This window comes from Thamnophis sirtalis, unplaced genomic scaffold (genome assembly GCF_051295495.1).
Source record: "Thamnophis sirtalis isolate CommonGarterSnake01/CBP01778 unplaced genomic scaffold, rThaSir2_p1.2 scaffold_2, whole genome shotgun sequence".
Taxonomy (NCBI): domain Eukaryota; kingdom Metazoa; phylum Chordata; class Lepidosauria; order Squamata; family Natricidae; genus Thamnophis; species Thamnophis sirtalis.
In genome coordinates, this window is record NW_028261382.1 from 149,317,696 (window position 1) to 149,339,463 (window position 21,768).

Below are 21,768 nucleotides of genomic sequence, written 5' to 3' on the forward strand. Positions count from 1 at the left end.
GTTCTAACCGCTTCTATAGACGAGGTTCCACAAATCTACCGTGCCATTTAGAACCGGTTCCACCACTCTCCCCCGGCCCATCCGCACCACGCTTGCCCTGCCTGCCGCTCACTGATTGGCTGGGTCACCAATCACCCGCCCGCTCTAAGAGTCCTATCTAAACCTTAAAGTCTTAAAGCTGTCAAGTTTGAACACCCCGAGGGTATTTTTTCTAAAGGGTTAGGGGTGCAAGGATCTTGTAACTTGACAGCTTTAAGACTTGCACACTTCAATGCCAGAGTTCCTGAGCCAACATGACTGGAGGAGGAATTCTTGGAGTTGAAGTTCACAAGTCTTAGAGCTGTCAAGTTTGAACACCCCTGTGGGTTATTTTTCTAAAGGGTTAGGGTGCAAGGGCCTTGTAACTTGACAGCTTTAAGACTTGTGTGCTTTAAATGTCAGAGTTTCTGAGTCAACATTTTGGTTGCTAAGCAAGAGCATTGTTAAGTGACTTTCACCACATTTTACAAGTTGGCCGCGCCCACTCAGTCACATGACTGCCAAGCCACTCCTACTCAGTCACATGGCTGGTAAGCTACTCCCACCCAGTCACATGACCAGCAAGCCACTCCCACAAAGCAGGCCACACCTACAGAAGAGGTTCTAAAAAAAATTGAAATCCACCACTGATTGCTCTACATTGGTTTTTATGAACAGAAAATGGTTTGTAGAAAGGTTAGGATAAAGCAATGTTTTAAAATTCTATTAACATCACCGAACCAGGCTTGTGTGATCCTCAATACAATTCACAAATATAATAACAACATCACTGCTGACTCTGGGTATTTAGAGCAAAAATCACTCCACTGTAAAAAGAAATTGAACCCACCGAACCTTAAAAGTCAGATACTTTGAGACTTCCGGGGAGGGGCCTCCCGCCGCCGGCAGCTTATCTGAGCTGCCTCCAGAGTTCTGGTTCGTTATCTATTTAATACCTTAGATATCTCTTTTTTCAGGCTAGAAAAAAGCAGAGAGCAGTCGATTCAGTTGGTGAGAATCTTCTTTGAAGTTTGCAGTTGGTTTTTTTGGCTGTGAACGGAGGAAGAGAGTCTGCCAAGGCTGAGTCATTTAACTCCAGTCAGATCTTCTCAGCTGTTTTTTACAGTACAAGGCAAGTGACCCCCCCTCTCAGAACAATCTTTTGAAACTAGGCTATAGAAAATTAACACGAGCAGAGACCAACCTGAGAACTTTTTTTTTGTTTGTTCTATCAAAAATACCAGCTTCAATGTTATAAAAAACTCTTTTGTTTAATTGTTTTCAAAATGGCGATTTTATAACTTCCGCATTTGTTATAATGATATATCTCCAACTTCCTGGCACAGAATCAAAGGAATAACACTCCCTTGAAGCTTTCAAAGACTCTTTGTTGTTATAGAGACATTCCAATGGGGTTTTCCTTTGTTTTTTACTTAAAGCAAAGATATAATGGCATCAAAATTGACCTCTGCGAAATTACCTCCGAGATCCACATCTCCCATACCTGGCATAAAGTTGCAGCCCCCACCTTCTATGCCCCCTAGTGGAGATGTACTAACGAAAGAATTTTTTTGGGAAATGTTCAGAGAATCCAGAGAACAGAACTTAGAAATGTTTAGAGAATCCAGAGAACAGAATTTAGAAATGCTTAGAGAGTTCAAAGATGAAATAAGGAATGAGATGGAAGTCTTATATGATAAATTTGATACTAAGGTCACCAAAATGAATGAGGATATGATGGGAATTGTAAATGTAATGACGGAATATATTTCTGGAATGGAAGACAACTTAGAGATTCTCAATGAAGCTAAGACTAACTTAACATCTAAAACTGAAGTGGTGGAACAAAAAATTGAAAATGCTGAAAAACAAATTATTATGATACAGTATAAGCAGATGGAGCTTGCATTAAGAGTCAGGGGGCTGCGTGAAGAGAAACAGGAGAACTTAAAGCAAATGTTTTCTGAGGCTTTTGACTGCCTGGTGGGAAGACCGGGATCCAATTATGATTGGCAGATTGACAAAATTTTTCGCGTTAATTCTTGGGCGGCAAAACAAAGGCAACTCCCCCGAGATGTGGTAATATACTTTGTTACAAGAGAATCTAGAAATATGATATTACAAGAGTCCTATAATACCAAGCTTCAAATTGGTGGACAGGATCTGATTGTTTTGAAAGAAATACCACCTCAAATGCTAAGAGCCAGAAGAGATTATGCTTTTCTGGTGGAAGAGCTCAGAAAGCGTCAGATACAGTACAGATGGGATGCCCCATTCGGTATCATAGTTACAATGGACAAGCAAAGATATCGTCTCAGCTCTGTATGGAAAGCTCGAGATTTCTATCATAAGATTCTGAAGATGGGACACCCTGAACCTTCCGGATATGGAGAAAAACCACGAGACGAACAAGATAAACAGCAAACCATACAACCATCAGATAAAATGCACCATCTCCCCCTCCCGGAAGGACAAGGGGTCAAGGAAAGAAGACCTAACCGTATGACCACCAGACAAATGGATAAACAAGCTACAATGCAACAATCTCAACAATCGTCGGCCATTGATCAAGGAGCTACAGCAACAAGCTCAGAAGCTGTGGGAGGAGCCAGACCAAAGGCGAGACAGGCCTTGTGGGAGGCTCTAAAAAAGCTTCAGGCAACCAAAAATGACAACTAAGCTTTTGACATGGAATGTTAATGGACTGAACTCTCCACAGAAAAGAAAGAAAATATTTCATTATCTCAAACAGTTTAAGAATGATATAATTTGTTTGCAAGAAACCCATATCAAATCAACAGATCAAAAATTTTTGTTTAACCCCAAACTTGGTCAACATTTTGTGACCTCAGCCACGGAAAAGAAAAACGGCATAGTAGTATACTTAAGAAAAGACATTAAAGCCAAGCTAATTGAAGCAGATCCCTTTGGAAGATATATTGCATTAGATTTAATCTTAGAAGGGAAAAGGACATTACTTTTGGGAATTTATGCTCCTAATCAACAACAAGATGGATTTTATAGAAATCTCCATGCTAAATTAGTACAGTGGGACTTCAAGTCTTGTATACTATTGGGTGACTGGAATGGCGTGATTGATACCAAAAGAGATAAGAAGATATCTCGCCCGAACACCAAACTTCGAGCTAAGTTACCCAAATCCTTTTTTGACATGATGGACGACTTTGAATTGCAAGATGTTTGGCATGAAAGGCATGCAGAAGAATATGACTTTACCTTCTCTTCCGATAGACATCAATCTCTTTCAAGGATTGATTTTATACTAATTACTAATGACTTACTTTCTAGGGTGAAGAAGACAAAGATCATGGCGAGAGTTCTTTCAGATCATAATCCAGTTTGGATGGAATTGGGAAGGGTAGTCCAGGCAAGAAGGTCTTGGAGGTTGAATGAAAATTTATTTAGATATGAAAAGTATATTAAGGATTGTAAAAAATTGTTATCTGAATATTTTGTTCTTAATATGAATAAGGGTACATCTATGGAATATGTATGGGATGCAAGCAAAGCGTATATGAGAGGAGTACTAATGAACATAAACAAAATACATAGACACAAACAAGGGCAAAAACGAAAAGAATTGGAAGAGGAAATTAAAGGGAAAGAGTTGGAATTAACATTGAACCCAAGTGATACAAAGATTAAGGAAGCAATCTCTATATTAAAATCCCAGTTTGATATGCTGGTCTCTGACCAGGTAGCCACCAGTTTATTATATGCCAAACATAATACTTTTTGCAACGCAAATAAACCCGGTAGGTGGTTGGCTTACCAGATTAGGAAAAAAAGGAAAGCTCGAAATGTATCCAAATTGTGTTATAGAGGGAAGGAAGTTTTTCAACAGGAAGAGATCCAAAAGGCATTTCGAGAATTTTTTACAGAGTTGTACAAAGGGGATAAAATTAGGGACGTAGACATAGATAAATACTTAGATAAAGAGAAAATCCCCCTAGTTAGAGAAGAACATAGTCACAAGCTGAATCAACCAATAACCTCTGGGGAAATCCTGCAGGCAATTAAACAATTAAAGTTAGGGAAAGCACCAGGTACAGATGGTTTAACAGCTGTTTACTATAAAAATCTACAGTTAGAAATGGTAGAACCTCTCAGAGAATTATTCAATAAAATTCAATCGGGAGGGAAAGTGCCCCCTTCGTGGAAGACAGCGTTTATATCATTGATACCCAAAGAAGACCAAGATCTTACTCAGCCCAAAAATTATAGACCCATTTCATTACTCAATGTAGATTATAAAATTTTCACTAAAATATTAGCAAATAGGCTAATGGTGGTTACTCAACAATTGATACATAGCGATCAAACTGGTTTTATACAGAGTAGACAGATGAAGAGCAATGTTAGATTAATCATTAACGCTGTAGAATACCTGGGGAAGAACAATCAAATCCCGGCCGCATTTATATTTTTGGATGCTGAGAAAGCCTTTGATCGAGTTAATTGGCAATTCCTGCTGAAGATATTGCAAAAAATGCAGATAGGAGATGGCTTTTTACGGTCAATTGGTGCAATATATCAGCAGCAAACAGCCCAGATTATAGTCAATGGAAGTCTAACAGACTCCTTTCAAATTGAAAAAGGTACAAGACAGGGCTGCCCTCTGTCTCCATTGTTGTTTATTATAACCTTGGAAGTATTGTTGAATAAGATACGGGGCTTGAGCGGTCTAAAAGGGATTAAGATTAGACAGCAAGAATACAGAGTCCGTGCATTTGCGGACGACCTGGTTATAATATTGGAACAACCGCAGGAATCCAGTAGGGTCTTAATGAATACGATTAATCAATATGGTCAGGTTTCGGGATTCAAAATAAATTTAGGAAAAACCAAAATATTAGCTATAAATATGAATATCAAGCAGAAGGAAGAACTGGGAGCGATGTTAAGATGTGAGGTAGTTAAAAAAGTCAAATATCTTGGAGTTAATATTTTAACCTCAAATGGGAAATTATATAAGCATAATTATGAACCACTTTGGCATAGTATACAGTTGGAGTTGAAAAGGTGGGAGAAACTGCATTTGTCTTTGCTGGGTAGGATAGCGGCAGTGAAAATGAACATTTTACCAAAATTTTTATTTCTTTTTCAAATGTTACCAATACTTAAAAGAGATGTGAATCTTTTAGAATGGCAGAAGGGTATCAACAAATTTGTATGGGCAGGAAAGAAGCCGAGGGTAAAGATGAAAATAATGCAAGATACACGTGAAAGAGGAGGATTGAAATTACCTAATTTAAAATTATACCATGATGCAGTGGCATTATCTGCAATTAGTGACTGGACTCATTTAACCAATGATAGAATATTGAATATCGAGGGACACGACTTGGTATATGGTTGGCATGCTTACTTGTTATTTAACAAAAAATTGGATAAGAATTTTAAAAATCATATTTTAAGAAATGCTTTATTGCGGGTCTGGAAAAAATACCAACACAAACTAAATGATAAATTGCCCATGTGGGCAATTCCTAGACATGCAATTGAAAATATGAATACAGAACAAAAACACGATAGAACCACCTATAGACAACTTCTTTTTTTAGAAAGAGGGGTATTACAATTAAAATCTTTAGAGGTACTTAAAGAAGAGAAGGTAGTTCAAACGTGGTTTCAGTATGGTCAACTACAGGCCAGATGGAAAACAGATCAAAAAATTGGCTTTGTAAAAGTTGAGGATAATTTGTTTAAACAAATAAGAGATCAAAGCTCAATGCATATAAAGAGGATATACAATGTATTAATACAGATGGATTCTGAAACGGAACTGATTAAGGATTGTATGATAAAATGGGCTCAGAATATTGATGAACCAATAATGCTGGACACATGGGAAAGAATTTGGGTAAGAAATGTGAAATTTACACAAGCACAAAATCTGAGAGAAAATTTTTATAAGATGTTTTATAGATGGCACTTAGATCCCAAAAAGCTTGCTTCTATGTATCCGAATGTTCAACCTAAATGTTGGAGATGTGGTTCTCTTGATGCTACATATTTTCATATATGGTGGACATGTCGTAATGTTAAGGCATTTTGGATAAAAATATGGTGGATTCTGCAAAATATCTTCAAAAGAAGGATAAAATTCACCCCCCAGCTGTTTTTACTAGGTATATGTATTGACTTTACGGCAGCAGAGATTAATTTGGTTCTGTATTTAATAACGGCAGCAAGACTCTTGGTGGCGCAATATTGGAAGAAGAAAGATTTGCCTACAATTCAAGAATGGACTTTAAAAGTTATAAACTTAGCTGAAATGGCAAAAATTTCAGCATATCTCAAAGAACATTCAAACGAGAGATATAAACGAGACTGGAAAAAATGGATTGATTATATACAAAGTAAACATGGGATTAAGAAACTCCAGATAGCTTATGCTTAGCATCAGTAAGAACTCAAACTGTTTAAAATTTGGGTAACAGTAAGAAGCTGAGATCAATGTAGAGATATTCTAGACGGTGATTGTCAAAAAGTTATACCATGTATGGTCTCTGGGAAGTCGGGGGGAGGGAAGGGAGGTGGGGATCTAGGGGGAGGGGGGGAGGGGGGAAACATAATATGTGTTAAACTTTAAGGTACATGATTGCACTTGTATACTGTGGCTTTTTAATGCTAGTGTTAAAACAGAACAAACTGAATATATTGGAAGGTAATAGAAGTATACTGAAGGGAGGAGCTGAGTGAAAGAAGAAGGAGGGTGGAGAGAGTGAGAGAGAGGAGGAGGAGAAGGAAGGGAGGGAATGGATTAAGAGAGGGAGTGATAGGGTCAGGGTTAGATAGAGGGGGAGGGGAAGTAGGTGTAGAGGGGTATGTGAGAAGGAAGAATGAAAGTTGGAGGGGGTTGAAAGAGGGTGTATGGTGGGTCAAGGTGGTATATTCGGTTTGTATTGTAGGGGACACTTTCTATATAAGTGAGGGTTGTGGTTATTACTCAATGTTATATGCCCTGGTTATGCACAGTAAACATGTGATTGTATAGAATGAAACGGAAATTAAAAAAAATATTTTGCAAAAAAAAAAGTCAGATACTTTGTATTTATGGCAGTTTTTAACTATCTTCATGATGCCAACATTTGGTATCAATGGGTGTGGAAATAGAAGGTAAAAAGATGGTAGGAGAGGGAGGGAGAGTTGAGAGTTGAGAGAGGGAGAGGGAGAGGGAGAGGGAGAGGGAGGGAGGGTGAGAGAGAGAGAGAGAGAGAGAGAGAGAGAGAGAGAGAGAGAGAGAGAGAGAGAGAGAGAGAGAGATCAGAGGTGGGTTCCGACCAGCTTTACTGCTAGTTTGCTCATGCAAACAGTTCAATTAAAATTATTCTGCACATGCACAGAACTCAAAAACAAGATGGTGGCAGCCACAGCAGCAACCAGGGAACTGGTTTGGGGGCATGGCAGGCCTGGGTCGCTGCCAATTCCAGTGACCCAGGCTACCATACCACTACCGGTTCAACCGAACTGTGCCGAACCAGTAGGAACCCACCTCTGAGATAGATGAGAGAGACATACATACATACATGCATGCATACATACATACATACATACATACATACATACATACATACATACATACATAGGAGAGAGAGATGATAGGGTGTGTGTGTGAGATAGAGAGGGTGGGGGAGAGAAACTGTGAACTGTTGCCAAGATAACTCAACCAATTTGCAAAGTGCATGGAAAATGACTCTCATAATGTGATGCCCTATTAATCTGTGATTATTAACACAGCTGTCCATTATGGATGACAAACAAAGCACTTTCATTTATTTATTCTTTCAGTGGAAAGAAAAAAAGGATCACTAATCAACAGAGATTACAAGAAGGGATTCCATAAGTATTCCCAAATACATCAATAATTCTGTTTATTAAAAAAGAATGCCAACCCTACGAGAACCTTGCTATGCTAGTGTAAAAATATGCATTGCTTTGTTTCAATACAGGTACAATAGACCTCAACTTATGGGAGCAATTGGGACCAGAATTGTCATCACTAAGTGATCTAGTACAACGTCATGTGAACTTGTTGCTTAGTGATGGCTATTCAAGCCATCCCAGTTGCCATCATTAAGCAAAGACCATGCAGATCATTAAGCAAGGATCTTTATATGATCTTGACATCCAACTTTTTGCCAGCTTCACCATTTACTTTGCTTGTGGAAGCCATCAGGGAACATTAGAAATTGTGTTCACATGAGGTCTTGTGACATTGCCGTGGCAATCTGGGTGCTAAGTGCCTGGATTACAATCACTTGACTGCGAGGATTATGTGGTGGCTGGAAATATGAGGACCTGCTATAAGAAGCATTCATTCAGCTCCATCATAACTCTGAATGGTTGTTGAATGAATGGTTGAAACCCAAGGAGTATCTGTAAATGTTGGGGCCACTGTAAATGGGTGACTGATTTTTTTTGTCTCTATTTGGTGCAAGCTCGTTACCCTGTTTCCCTGAAAATAAGACCTCCCTGCATAATAAGCCCAACTGGGCTTTTGAGCGCATGCGCTGAAATAAGCCTTCCCCTGAAAATAAGCCCTACCCAAAAATATTGCAACATAGCAGCAGCCATGAGGTGACCACACTCGCCGCCTCCTGCACCTCAAAACTAATAAGACCTCCCTGAAAATAAGGCCAAGCTCTTATTTTGGGGGTCAAAAGAAAATAAGACCCTGTCTATTTTCAGGGAGGTCATTAGTTTTGAGGTGCAGGAGGCGGCGAGTGTGGTCACCTCATGGCTGCTGCTATGTTGCAAAATTATTTACATTTAAATTAAACATTAGAAATGGAAGCCTTCCTTTTCCAGTCCAATCTCTTGGGTGGTGGAACCTGTTAAATTAATGTTATCTTCCTTTTGAATAAACCTGGTAAATTCTTACTGTTCAGATCTGTTCATCAATTGAAATGGCGTGTTCCACTTTCCCAAAACATCTCTTTGTGTAGATGTAAAATGGGAGCATATATCTGCTGGAAAGGTTTGCATGCTTAGGATGTGTAATACCTGGCTGATATTGTGTAAAATCAGAAGCTAAACTAGGTCAGACTATCTGGTTAGTACAGGTAGTCCTTGACTTATGCCCACAATTGAGCCCAGAAATTATGTTGCTAAGTGAGAAATTTCTTAAGTGAGTTTAGCCCCATTTTACGACTTTTCTTGACACATTTGTTAAGGGAATCATGGCAGTTGTTAAATTAGAAAAATGGTTATTAAGTGAAACTGGCTTCTCCACTGACTTTGCGGCAGAGATAGAAGACCTGGCTCACATCCTATTTGATTGTTACTTGTATAAGGGGGTGAGAGACAGATACCTTGGTCTATATACCAAATGAATGATCCATTGGGATCCCCATATAAAAACAACTTATTTTATATGTGGCCAGAACCTGAAAATAACACTTAACACAGCACGATACTTAAACAAAATGGTTCAGTTGAACTCTGCATACAAGGGACTGATAGGGGTAGATGGTAAAGATGACACCGAAATATAATTTTATGTCATTTTATTCTATTTTACATATTTATGTATTAAATTATATTGTATCTTATCCTATAACTATTGTATTTTACCCTACTCTTATTTTAAATTGTTTGTATAAGATTTTATTGGTGATATGTGTTTGAACCTTATGCTTTGATATGGCCTATAGGCTAATCAATAAAGCTATGGTGCTTGCAAACTCAATGAATGAAGCAATTAAGTAAGCTCAACTAATAATAATAATAAAACTTTGCTTGCAGAAGGTTGCAGGATCATAAATATGAACCAGTTGTCAAGTCTCCAAATGTAACTCGCATGATCATAGGATGCTACAACAGTCATAAATGTGAAGAGCAGTCATAAGTCACTTTTTTCAGTTCCATTATAACTTCAAATGATCACTAAATGAACTGCTGTAAGTCGAGGACTATCTATATTTGAATGGGAATGTTCACAACATCTGAGAACTGTAGGCTAGACTAAAAAATTGAAAAAACACATCTGTAATGGAACACAAAAAAGAATCATAGATATGTACATAAAGTAACCAAGAGTGAAACTCAGCTTAAAGGAGATGGTATTACTGTCTAAAATGTATAGTAGAAGACATGCATACAAAAATATGTATATTATATATTATGTTTTAAGCATCAAATAAATTTGCTAAATAAATAAATTTCAGAAAAATATACGAAATGGATTTTTGAGGAAAGTTTGTATATAAAAAAAATAGATACTATACAAGAGGAAAACATGCATACATCCTTCTTCTGTGTCAGCATAATGCATAATTTTAAACCCTGTTCATTTCTTTTGCAATTCAGCCCGCTTTAATTCTTAATATTATAGTTAGCCACATTGTTCTTCACACTATGGTATGCAAGCGAGAATCTCTAAGATATCGATTACCTTGCAAACAACATGCCCACCAAATAGAAGGTATTTATTTATTTATTTATTTATTTATTTATTTATTTATTTATTTATTTATTTATTTATTTATTTATTTATTTATTTATTTATTTATTTATAAGATTTATTTATAAGATTTATAGGCCGCCCAATCCCGAGGGACTCCAGGCGGCTTACAACAAAGAGAAAATAAAATAAAATAAAAAGACAGATTTAAAATCACCACACATACATTCGTTCTGATCGGGGCTGGACCTCAACAGTGAGGTCAACAGCCCCAGGCCTGCCGGAATAGCCAGGTTTTAACAGCTTTTCTGAAGGCCATGAGAGTGGGTGAGGTCCGGATTTCTGGGGGTAGCTCATTCCAAAGGGTCGGAGCAACCACAGAGAAGGCTCTCCTCCGGGGAGCCGCCAGCCAACATTGTCTGGCTGATGGCATCTGAAGGAGGCCTGTGGGATCTCACCGGCCACTGGGAGGTATGTGCAGTAGGCAGTCTTGCAGGTATGCTGGCCCTAAGCCATGTAGGGCTTTAAAGGTAATAACCAACACCTTGAATTGCGTCCTGAGACCAATAGGTAGCCAGTGCAGCTCGCCGAGGTGTAATGTGGGTGTACCTAGGTACACCCAGTATCACTCACGTGGCTGCATACTGGACTAGCTGCAGTCTCCGAACACTTTTCAAGGGTAGCCCCATGTAGAGCGCATTGTAGTAATCCAGCCTTGAGGTGACTAGGGTGTGAGTGACCGTTTGAAGTGCCTCCCAATCCAAGTAAGGCTGCAATTGATGCACCAGGCGAACCTGGGCAAAGGCCCCCCTGGTCACAGCCAACAAATGGTGTTCCAGTGTCAGCTGTAAATCCAGGAGGACCCCCAAATTGCAAGCCCTCTCTGAGGGGTGTAAGTTTTCACCCCCCAGGATCAAGGATGGACTGTCTGGGCTGTCCTTCGGGGGCAACATCCACAGCCACTCAGTCTTGTCGGGATTGAGTACGAGTTTGTTTACCCCCATCCAGATCCTGACAGCGTCCAGGCATCGGCACCGCTACACTGAGCTGGCATGGGGCAGAGAGATACAATTGTGTATCATCTGCATACTTATGGTACTTAACCCCGTGCTGTCGAATGATCTCGCCCAGCGGCTTCATGTAGATGTTAAATAGGAGGGGGGACAAGACCGAACCCTGTGGCACACCACATTTAAGGGGCCTAGGGGTCGACCTTTGCCCCCCGACCAACACCGACTGCGACCTGTCAGAGAGGTAAGAGGAGAACCACCGTAAAACAGTGCCTATCACTCCCACCTCCTCCAGCTGTCGCAGAAGGATACCATGGTCGATGGTATCAAAGGCCGCTGAGAGGTCAAGAAGCACCAGGATAGAGGAATGTCCTCTATCCCTGGCCTGCCAGAGATCATCGGTCAGTGCGACTAAAGCGGTTTCTGTGTTGTACCCAGGCTGAAACCAGACTGAAAGGAATCTAGATAATCTGCTTCATTCAAGGTCCATCGGAGTTGAAGCGCCACCACCTTCTCAACAACCTTCCCCAAAAAAGGAAGGTTGGAGACAGGACAATAGTTCTTAAGAATAGCTGGGTCCAGAGAAGGCTTCTTGATGAGGGGTCTTACCACCGCTTCCTTTAATGGTTGCGGGAAAGACCCCTCCTGCAAAGATGCGTTCGTAATCATCTGGAGCCAGCCTCGTGTTACCTCCCTGCTGGTCGAAACCAGCCAGGAGAGGCACGGGGCCAGTAAACAGGTGGAGGCACTCATCGCTCCCATGGCCTTGTCCACTTCCTCAGGGGTGACAAACTCGAACTCATCCCAGCAAATCTGAATGAGACTCTCCCTTGGCATCTCAGCTGGTACTGCCCAAGTAGAGTCCAGGTCTACCCGAATCTGAGTGATTTTATCTGACAGAAATTGAATGAACTCCTCAGCTCTTCCTGCAGGGGTTCCCCCACCTCCTCACCTTTCAGGAGGGAGCGGGTTACCCTAAACAGGGCGGCTGGGTGAGATTCCGCAGACGCAATAAGTGCGGAAAAATGTGTACATTTTGCCGCCCGTATAGCCACTAAATAAGTCCTGATAAAGGCTCTTAATAGTGTTCGATCAGATTCGGAGTTACTAGCCCTCCAGCGTCACTCTAGGTGTCTCTTTTGGCGCTTCATCTCCCAGAGTTCCTCGGTAAACCAAGGTGCCCTCTTGGATCCACTGCTGCGGAGAGGCCGCAAAGGCGCAATCCGATCCAGTGCCTCAGCCGCTGCAACATTCCAGGCCATGACCAAGGACTCTGTCGGATTGTGGACAAGGGAGTCAGGTCTCCCTCCAAGCTCCTTCTGAAATCCTTCCGGGTCCATCAGGCGCCTGGGGCGGAACCACTTAATCAGCTCCACCTCCCTGCAATGGGGGAGTAGCATCCTAAAGTCAAGCCTCAGCCAGGAGTGATCTGACCATGACAAGGGCGAGGTCTCTATTCCCCTTAATTCAAGATCACATCTCCACTGCCCCGAGAGAAATACAAGGTCAAGTGTGTGTCCTGCTCTATAAGTTGGACCCTGAACTACTTGGGTCAAGTCCATGATTGTCATGGAAGCCATGAACTCCTGTGCCCCGTCAGAGAGTTCACCCAGGGATGGCAGGTTAAAGTCCCACAGTACCATTAGTCTGGGGAACTCCACCACCAACCTAGCTACCACCTCTAGGAGCGCAGGCAGGGCTGTTGTGACGCAGCTGGGAGGTAGATACGTCAGGAACAAGCCCAATTGAACCCCTAGGTCCAACTTCACAAGGAGGGACTCACACCCGACATTCTCTAAAGCAGGGATCCTGCAAGGAGCTAACGACCTTCGGATGATAACTGCCATTCTCCCACCCCTTTCTCTGATGTCGTGGTTGGTGGAGCACCTGGAACCCATCTGGGCACATTTCTGAGAGGGGGACTCCTCCCTCTTGGCCCAGCCAGATTTCAGTTATACATTCCAGGTCTGCCTCCTCATCTAATATTAAGTCCCAGACGAGGGGAGCTTTATTTACCACAGACCTGGCATTTAGCAACAGCAACCTGAGACTAGGGCCCTGATCTCCTCTGCCACCAAGTCCTTGAGTTGAGCGTGAGGGGCTGGAACAAGGAATTGCTGTGATGTAGCGAGTCCTTCTTCCCCGGTAATGGCTAGCCCTACAGCTCCCGTCATATCTGCTCCTCCCGGTCGTAACTGAAATGCTCTGACCCTCCCCCATCCCCGTAGACCCCCACCCCTCTCCCATGGCCCCCATTCTTCCCGGCAGGCTGCGTGCACCATTCATTCCAGGATGGGGGGGGCGAATCTGGGCCCCCATCCACTTCTGCTTCTGCACTCAGTGGAGGGGGCTCCAGGTCGCACACCCGGTCCTATCATATACACCAAGTAGACACTCTCCTCATACACACCCCACAATAATCATTAAAATACAATACAATAATATAAAAAATTAATCAAGTTAAAAAGTGGGCACATTCTCTCACATTCATACAATCATACACTCAACAAACAGGCTAAAAACGCAGTTCTTAAATCTGCAAGGGCAGTTAGCGCAAGTTTGAAGTGGCTGGGACCAGTAACAGTTTGGGAGAGGGGGGTTCCTCGCTCTCGCTCTTCTCCCCTGCGGGGCCCGGAAGAATGCAAAAAGTCTGAAAGTCTGAGGTGGCTGGGGGGGGTTGGTGCCAGTTGGGGAGGGCAGGTTCCCTGTCCACGTCCTCCTCATCCCCCGTCCTCTCCTTCTGTGAGGGTCGTGTATCACAGGACAAAACGTAAAGCTACTGGCATGGCAAAAGATCTCCATGGCCGCTGCAGCAGCCAGAGCGGCGAGCAAAGCAGTCCCTCGCGGCAGCGTTGTCCTCGAAACAGAGGAGAAGAAGAGGGAGAGGCCGTGTCTGGAACCAGGAGCGGTGGCGGTGGAGGAAGATGGTCGCTCGATCTCAGGGCGCACCAGCTCCCCTGAAATGGTGGCACCGAGGTTGAAGGCGGCCGGAGAGGCAACGTCGTCCGAAGAGGCACGCCCAGGACAGTAGCAGATGGCAGCAGCAACAGCGGCAACAGCGGAGGAGGCCGGTCGCAGGGTCTGAGAAAGCCGAGGCCACAGCAGCTGGAGTGTCGGGCAGAGAAAAGAAGGCCCGCAGCGGTGGTGGCAAAGAGGCAGAGAGGACGCGATGGAAGAAGAGGGGGGAGGTACGCCTGGGACATCAGCGGCGGTGGCAAAGGAGGCTGGCCACCCAGTCCCAAGACACACCAGCATAAACTCACCAGCCCCCCAAGGCTGTGGAGTACAGGCAGAGTACAAACGCACCGGCGCACTGGCACAAGCCCAATGGCTCCCCGTGGCAGTGGGGCCGAGGCCGCGGCGATCTGAGCTGGAGTCGCCATCCAAGAGCATCAGCACCGTCCGAGAGCTGTCCGAGAGCAGCAGCACCTTCCGAGAGCTGTCTGAGAGCAGCGTTCCTCCAGGTAGCTGCTTTTCCAAAACCCTTTTCCGAAACCATCTTGCATTGATCTTGCACAATCTTCACTTTCAGCAATTTCTAGGCTTCGGCTCTGTTTATTTTTGGCCGTTTTTCTCTCTCAAAACCTGAGCGGCAGAGCTCAGGCAGCCATCTTCCTTGCACATGCGTACACTTCTATATAAGTACATGTACCCCATCAGGTTTACCTTAATAGAGAGCAATACCCACTAATACCTTTCTGAAAGAATTCAAAGAATTAAGGTGTTTAAGCAAAAAATACTAAACATGTTTAACTTCTACTATATCTTTATTCTTTGTTACTGTACTTTGCTGTTAAAGCAGTTTTGGATAAATCACATTTTGCATCTTTTCCCCATCAGGTGTTTCTTGGTGCCGGAATTATTGATCTTGTGTGTTTCTTAAATTCTAATTGATATACTTATGGGAATGGCTACAGGGGAATACTAAGCAAGACAAATATTAATCAAAACTAGTTGTTCCCCTTCCCTCAAACATTCCTCCATCATTTCTGATTGCCAGGTTTCCACAAATGTTTAACAGAGAAAAGTATCTGGCAAGTATAGAGCCAAGATAGCACAGTGGTTAGAGTGCAGCACTGCAGGCTACTTCAGCTGACTGCTAGCTGCAGTTCGGTGGTTGAGATCTCACCGGCTCAAGGTTGACTCAGCCTTCCATCTTTCCAAGGTGGGTAAAATGAGGATCCAGATTGTTGGTGGCAGTATGTTGATTCTGTAAAGCTACATAATCAATCTGAAAGTCTGGGTCATCAATGATTCATTTTACAAATGGAGAAATATGATGGAAACCTAGCAACTTGAAACCTCACATTTCTTTGGAAAGACAATAATTATTTCCCAGAATTCCCACAATACAAGAATATCGCTGTTCTGGTATCTCATGCAAGTAGTGCTCGACTTACAAATGTAATTGAGCCCTGAATTACCATCATAAGCCATGCATGTTGTTAAACAGGTCACCACATAAAATCAACACCTGATTTTACTACCTTTATTTGCCAGAAACTGGAAATAAATAAATAAATATATGGTGGTCATGTGACCAACGGATCCTGAAAAAGGCTATAAATGTGGGCCAGTTGCTAAGCACACAAAATATGATCATCTACCCCCTGGGGCATCCATCAGAACTTCTAACTTTGCTTATAAGTAGTCCTGGGGATGTCTTTCGAACGGTTGTTAAGCATCCAGTCATAAATCAAGGACTACCTGTATCAAACATCCACTGTTTAATGTCAGTTGCTCCTATCAATTGACTTCATCATCAATAAGTAGTCTCACCATTTTTATCCTTATTCCTTCCAGTTGGCATGCAAGTACCTCATTCTATCATTGTTTCTCACTCTTCTCATGCTGAAACCACTGTTTCATAGTGAAAAACAAGGAGAGAAATGGCCATTATGCCAGAGAATGCCAGAATTGCCTCTCTGCTTGACAGAAATTTTCAGGAAAATGGCGATCAGATACAAAATTGGAAGGGCCGTCACTTCTTTCTTCTTTGAGATATATCTTTGGCAGTGACCTGATAGTGTGTTGTGGCTAAGAATAGAGAGTAATGTAGAACAAGGAAGAAGTCCTAAAAACAAGACACCATGAGTCACTATTGCCTTCCGCCTTTCTAAGTTTTCCAACCCACAATTCCAGTACTTCTTTGCTATTGCTCCTCTTCTATTTTCCTCTTTACCTCCTGTCTATCACAGTTGAAGCGTCTGGACATTCATCTAGTAGATGGCTTCCCTAGGTAGCCCCTTCTTTTCCCTGGCAAAATTACTGGGTTGGGGCTTCAATAATTATGAGATGCAAGGGAGACCCAGGAAAAGTAGCAGCTGGCATTGGGAGATTGTTTCTCTTCAATTATCAGGTTGTTTCCCTCAGATCAAATTTGTCTATGCCTCATAGGCAGAAATGGCTCTTAGGTAGTGGAAATGGCCTATAGCATAAGAATGATTTCCCCACCTCTTTTTCAGCAAACTTAACAGTTTAATGTCATCCCCATATTTAAATGCCACAGAATTTTCAGCCATTCATTTTCATGCAGCTTTGCACAACAGTTTGCATGGGCAATGAATCACAGCCATTCTGTAAAATTAAAACACTTTGCTAACTCTTAAATCTGCTGCTGAGGACATATTTCAAAACAATTTTGGCATTAATAAGCTGGGCAGCCTGTTTTGTCAAATTGTTCTGGCATCGACAATGCAGGCCGACTGATATCTTGAATGACCCTGGCACTCAAAAGACAGGCTGGCTGATATTTTGCTTCACCCTGGCATCCACAATCTGGAACTGATGTGTAGTTGTTGGATTTTTTTCCCCAGATTAATGAGTACCCTAAAAACTGTATAAAATTGGAAAAGAAAAAATGGTTTTCAAAATAAGAGGAAACTACATTGGTCATTTGCCACATTACCCAATTCTTACCCAGCTTCTCATCTCTTTGCTCCATAAACCCTTGGAACAGGCACACTTTAATTTCAGGAGTGTTTAGGTTTTATTTTGATTCTTTTTCTGTAAGATTTATTTTAGAATTAGCTGTTCTGACATCCACTGATAACATTGGTTCAATGCAATTTTAGCTTTCTAGGGAAGTTGTTTGAATCAAGAATCACAATTCCAACTCATATGAATGGCACTGAAATACGGAAGATTGTAGTAAAGAAACATTTGGGGTCTTAAAAATTGTACTGAAGTAGTTCTGGAGTCATCTCTGCACAACAAGACTCTGAGATACTCTAATAAAATATATGCAAAAGAGAAGGGGGTGACTTTAGGTCAGGGGTGAGCAAACTACGGCTCTGGAGCCGCAGGTGGCTCTTTCATCCCTCTGCTGTGGCTCCCTCTCATTCAAAATATGCACCACAACTGCCAATGTGCGACACCCGCCAGAACGTGATTTATTGAGCTCTTTGACCCCAGAAGGCCAACCATGGATAAATCCAAGAAAAGAAAAGTTTCAGAAGAAAACAGAATGTTTAATTCAACTACATATGCTAGTTTTGCTTACATATGCTCAGGAAATAGTTAGGAATGGGAAGGGTTTTGTGGCTCCCAGTGTTTTCTTTTCTGTGGGAAACAGATCCAAATGGCTCTCTGGATGTTTAAGATTGTCAACCCCTGATTTAGGTGATCAGGTGTCACAGTTTACATAGGCAGGAATGAAGGGTGAAACACATATTTGGCAGTGATAGGTTGTATGTGATAGAATTGATACTGTTTGTTGGGTTTTTTTCTTGAGGTGAGGTGGGGTTATATATTTCTATCATCATAGGAAGTCTTGTTTAAGGAGTTTATTTACAGAATTCTTATATTTCCTTCTTGTATTTTAAAATGGCAAAAAAGTGCTACTGATTTTTAGCAATAGTAATGAGATGGGGGATCCAACAATAGGGAAAGGGGCTTGGATCACATCTCACATCTTGTGGAAAACAAGAAAACAAACAAACAAAAAGTGTGAGTCAAAAAAGACTGGCAGGATTATTTTGTATTGCCATATGGCATTCCGATAAATGTTGATGAAAATACACAAACCTAATAGTTCGGAGTTGTAATTGCTGTAGGGCACTAATTGGATACTGATGATTAAATGTGTATGAAATCTTGCATTTCTTTGAGGGGTAGTAAAAATAATATATTTTTTAAAAATCGATCATTGAAGGCTTCTTAGGGAAAGAGATGAAAGTAATAGCTTAAAGTTCAATTACAAAATAACACAAAAAAGACAAAATTTGCTGGACAAAATACCAGCAAGTTCAATCTCATTTTTCCCCATCATGGGCAACCACTCTCATCCACTATTGTTGTGGCAATCACTCCCTTCTATGGTTATAGAAAATAGATGGCAGCAGGCAGCAGTCATCAAAATGCTGCTATTGTTATCAGTCTCCATTTATTATCAAAGTTATATCATTTAACTATCCTGTTAGAAGAAATGGCACAATGTCAGGCAATACTTTCTCTTTTTCCATATTGTAGTTCCCAAGAGATGCTTCAAACATGCACGTAAATTAAATGATTACAATTTCACACTTTCCCAAATTTAACTTCCAAGAGGACCTTCAAAATTTCAGGCTCATATGCAGAAAATCATGTCAAAATCTGCTTTGATTTAGACCAACTTTTAAAAAACTGTCCAGGGTCCATACTCATCAATTTCTAGAAAGTTAAAGGGTGATGTTCAGAGTATTCCAAGCACTATGGTTCTTAAGCAAAAAAAAACAACCCATACCTGAGAAACTATGTTTTCATTAAAAAATACAATACCCACGGAATAGTCTATTAGATTTATAATATTTATATTTATTTAATGCAAAGTAAAACATTTATGCTTCCAAAAATTTATTTTTAATATTAGGACACAAATAAGCTTGAATGAAGAATCCTCTTGTGCTTGAGATTGTTCCATTGTAAAGAAAAAGGTTTAATATGTATATAAAAGTTTTGTGTTGCTGTTTCTTTTGATGTTGAAGCAAATACACCAGTTTGTGATACCTCGTAAAAAAAATTGCAATATCAGAGTTTCTGTCTTTCAGCTGCTTGGGAGCTCCCTCTTTTCTGAATAATTACTGGATTTACAATTGTCCAGATATTATTGCATGGGTTTTATGAAAGAAAAATACACAAAACAAGAGAATGTAAAAGAGAATGTAAAACATTTAGATGTTTAAACTGGTAAAAAATATATTACACTACACAGAACATGCAGAAGTGTCTGATTATGTGTATATGTCCTTGTATAAGTTATATGCATGCGAGATTATCTGACCTTATGTTTACCACATATGGGTATAGGTACCGTAAACTAGCACAGTTTTGCAGCAAAGGGAGCTGCTGACAGATTTTCAGGCCTAATGTGATCCTGTTTTAACTGTTTTCTTTTAAGAGAAGAAGAAACAAAACCAACAGTGGTACTTTTCTGCCAAAAAAGGAAGCTTCATATATTTTAGCTCTTCCCTTTGTTCTGCCATAGCTCTATTGTCTGCTTCCCAACATTTATAATCATTTGGCACCTACCCAGACTAACAGTTCATGAAAATAGCTGATGAAATGCATTTTCATCCTCCCTCTTGTCCATTTTTCTCAAACACAAAAGCCATTTGTAGGAAAGGGCAGTTCCTCGCCCACTCCCAAACCCATGGTTACCTAATCAGAAATGCTGACTTTCCAAAGTAAATTTAAACCAACTATAGTTTTAGATAGCTTTTTTAAAAAATCACATTCCAGAGACATTGCCCACTTAAGTGGGGGGAGGGGATGGTGTCCTCCATGCGTAAATAATTGTCTGGTTTCAGAGGTTAAAGAAGGAGAAAGCTAAACCGAAGTAGTTAATCCAAAGAAACCTATTAGGGTATCAATATTAGGTTATATGAAAAAATATGTATTAACGACAAGCAAACTATTGCAAATTTATTCATCAACACTCTATTCCAAGAAGCTTAAAGCAAATTCCTTTCATTGATCAGTTATAAGAGTTCCAAAGGTGCTTTTTCAAGAGGCAACTGGACTTTCTGTTTTTTCTTTGAAGATGTTTCACTTCTCACCCAAGAAACATCTTCAGCTCTGTTAGATCAGGTAAAGGAGGCACAAAAGGCTTCAGTAAACAACAGCTCTTTATTGCAAGTCAAGTAAACATCTGGCTGGAGAAAGGTCGGGCAGCATCCCCTTTTAAAGGGATCTGTCAGACCTCTTGACCAATGAGATTCAATCTCTGTTCCCGCCGGAACAGAGGACCTTGGTGGAAACCTCTTGCAATCTGTCAGCGGGGGGGGGGGAGGAATATCTAACACCCCTCCCCTCTAGGATGGAACAATCTAACTAGTGACATAGTCACGCAGATAGGCGGGCTTTTGCGTAGCTCTGTCTGACCTGCGCAAATCAGTCTTGATGTTTCCTTCATACAAGTCGGACGGATCTGTTGCTCCTGCAGACCCGTCTGGTAGAACCACCTGGAACTTCTCACAGGCCGCAGCTGGAGCTTCTGGTGTTGATTCGCTCAGAGTTCACCGTGGGCCTGCATCAAACTCAGATAAGTCTTCCGATATTCTCGGGCTTTCCTCAGGACTGCTATTTAGTGTGTAGCTTCTTTCGGTTTCTGCAGGAGTTATGTTGGGTTGTCTAAGCGCTGAATTAGACAAGCGGCTACGGAGTTGGTCAATATGCTCCAATTTCTACTGTCCTCGAGTTTTACTGTGTACGATCGAGGACCAGTAATTCCAATTACAGTTGCGGGAATCCATAATGTTCCCCTGGTGTAATTGTGTGCATATAACGAATCCTTTATGGAAAAAGACCTGACTTTGCTCATGGAGTCAGAGGTTGTTGAGGTGGAATAATTTGGGTGTAGCCGATCTAGGTGAGACCTAAGGTGGCGGCCCATGAGGAGTTCAGTGGGGCTTCTTCCAGTGGTAGCACTGTGTATGATGTGTTGAATGAGTAAGTAGTGATCAATTCGTGTCTGCCAATCACCTGGGCCCATCCTATTGAGGGCTTCTTTTGCGGATCTTATCATTTGTTTTGCCTGGCCATTGGAGGCCGGATGTAATGGTGCGACCAGGGCATGTCTGATTCCCTTAGCTGCTAAGAATGTTTCAAATAGCATGGGCGTGAATTGGAGCCCGTTGTCAGAGACTAATACATCAGGGAGACCATGCATGGAGAATAGTCTCCGTAATACCTTGATGACTGATTCTGCTGTAGTGGAATTCATCAGGACTACTTCTAACCATTTAGAATATGTGTCCACGACTATGAAGAAGGTTTGGCTATGGACTGGTCCAGCAAAGTCAATATGTATTCTGGACCATGGTGCTTGGACTC